Genomic DNA, 2,500 nt, shown 5'->3' on the forward strand with positions numbered 1-2,500 from the left:
ATACGTACGGGGGCCACCTTCCACGTGTTCGCGAAGCGTGCACATGTTGTTGCGTGTATGTGGGCAGACATAGTGTGTCGTGACACCTGACACAGGCATGCAACAATCGTTGAATTTGCAAATGGCGATGGACGCCTACGTTTGCTGGTGACGTTACGCAAATGAACAACTGGTAAACCGTTGTGGTGCGGTTGTTCTCGCTAGAGGTGAATCAGTGATGGCGACGATCGGTTGAGCTACCAACCGGTTGTTCCAGCGATACCCACCATGCCCACGAACGTGAATGGCATCTGGGTGTGAAGCGATACGCGGCGGTGGCTGGGTGGGACCGTCCCCGGCCGGTGAGGGGGGGCCTCCCGGCGTGCTGGCCGCGCGGTGCGTGGGCGCACGCGCTACAGCCGGCTGGTGGGGGCGGCCAGTGGCAGGCGCGCCGGCCGACGGAGGCGGCAGGCGGCGCAGCTGCGCGCCGGCGCACCCTGCACGCGGCGCCGTGCGGCCAAAGTAGGTCCTCGCGGGCCCGGTGCGAAGCGCGGTGGACATCTGCAGTGTGCTGGTCCGATTGAGGACTGTGTGCGCTGAGGATGCGCCGCCGCCCGGCGCTCGGCGCCGCGACGCCGTCTGCTGCTCGGTCGCCTCTGCGGTTCTCGCAGGTGGTTTGTATCGCAGCTGTGCGGACGTGTTGGCGCGTGCGCTGTGCTGGGAGAGTTCGCTTCGGCACCCAAGTGGGGCTTTTGTCCTTCTGTGGCGCTGGCGTTGGAGCTGCCGGTCACCGTAGGTGGCGCGTGTTGTCTCCCGCCGGCAATGCCACGACAGCACGCTCCCGGGCCTCTGTCGCAGCGGCAAGCTCAGTTGGGAGCACGGGTGGTCGCACCTAAAGCGTCTACTCGCCAAACCCCGGGCGATTGCGCCTCTCTCGAACCCGACCAAGTACTTAGGACGGCGCTGCGCGCCGCCGGGACCTGAGAGGGTTTCGAGGTGTATGGTGCAGGGGAGCTCAGCCTCCTCCTGTTTGCAGAATAATTGAGCGGACGCTTGCGTGTTCGCGCGGGCCCCCGGGACACACTCCCGGGCGGCCGCTGCTCAGCTCTAGTTGACGCAGCTCCCTGGTTGATCCTGCCAGTAGTCATATGCTTGTCTCAAAGATTAAGCCATGCATGTCTCAGTACAAGCCGCATTAAGGTGAAACCGCGAATGGCTCATTAAATCAGTTATGGTTCCTTAGATCGTACCCACGTTACTTGGATAACTGTGGTAATTCTAGAGCTAATACATGCAAACAGAGTCCCGACCAGAGATGGAAGGGACGCTTTTATTAGATCAAAACCAATCGGTCGGCTCGTCCGGTCCGTTTGCCTTGGTGACTCTGAATAACTTTGGGCTGATCGCACGGTCCTCGTACCGGCGACGCATCTTTCAAATGTCTGCCTTATCAACTGTCGATGGTAGGTTCTGCGCCTACCATGGTTGTAACGGGTAACGGGGAATCAGGGTTCGATTCCGGAGAGGGAGCCTGAGAAACGGCTACCACATCCAAGGAAGGCAGCAGGCGCGCAAATTACCCACTCCCGGCACGGGGAGGTAGTGACGAAAAATAACGATACGGGACTCATCCGAGGCCCCGTAATCGGAATGAGTACACTTTAAATCCTTTAACGAGTATCTATTGGAGGGCAAGTCTGGTGCCAGCAGCCGCGGTAATTCCAGCTCCAATAGCGTATATTAAAGTTGTTGCGGTTAAAAAGCTCGTAGTTGGATTTGTGTCCCACGCTGTTGGTTCACCGCCCGTCGGTGTTTAACTGGCATGTATCGTGGGACGTCCTGCCGGTGGGGCGAGCTGAAGGCGTGCGACGCGCCTCGTGCGTGCTCGTGCGTCCCGAGGCGGACCCCGTTGCAATCCTACCAGGGTGCTCTTGAGTGAGTGTCTCGGTGGGCCGGCACGTTTACTTTGAACAAATTAGAGTGCTTAAAGCAGGCAAGCCCGCCTGAATACTGTGTGCATGGAATAATGGAATAGGACCTCGGTTCTATTTTGTTGGTTTTCGGAACCCGAGGTAATGATTAATAGGGACAGGCGGGGGCATTCGTATTGCGACGTTAGAGGTGAAATTCTTGGATCGTCGCAAGACGAACAGAAGCGAAAGCATTTGCCAAGTATGTTTTCATTAATCAAGAACGAAAGTTAGAGGTTCGAAGGCGATCAGATACCGCCCTAGTTCTAACCATAAACGATGCCAGCCAGCGATCCGCCGCAGTTCCTCCGATGACTCGGCGGGCAGCCTCCGGGAAACCAAAGCTTTTGGGTTCCGGGGGAAGTATGGTTGCAAAGCTGAAACTTAAAGGAATTGACGGAAGGGCACCACCAGGAGTGGAGCCTGCGGCTTAATTTGACTCAACACGGGAAACCTCACCAGGCCCGGACACCGGAAGGATTGACAGATTGATAGCTCTTTCTTGATTCGGTGGGTGGTGGTGCATGGCCGTTCTTAGTTGGTGGAGCGAT

General features: G+C 57.8%; 1 non-coding gene across 1 annotated transcript in view; it reads left to right on the top strand.

Moving 5' to 3' along the window:
• Positions 1–1,100: 1,100 nt before the first annotated feature.
• LOC126445148 (small subunit ribosomal RNA) overlaps positions 1,101–2,500 on the top strand; it is a 1,910-nt gene continuing 510 nt past the window's right edge. Inside the window, exon 1 of the ribosomal RNA XR_007582959.1 lies at positions 1,101–2,500. This exon is cut by the window's right edge and continues 510 nt beyond it. This is a non-coding gene — a ribosomal RNA (small subunit ribosomal RNA).

Source organism: Schistocerca serialis, unplaced genomic scaffold (assembly GCF_023864345.2).
Source record: "Schistocerca serialis cubense isolate TAMUIC-IGC-003099 unplaced genomic scaffold, iqSchSeri2.2 HiC_scaffold_332, whole genome shotgun sequence".
Lineage (NCBI taxonomy): Eukaryota > Metazoa > Arthropoda > Insecta > Orthoptera > Acrididae > Schistocerca > Schistocerca serialis.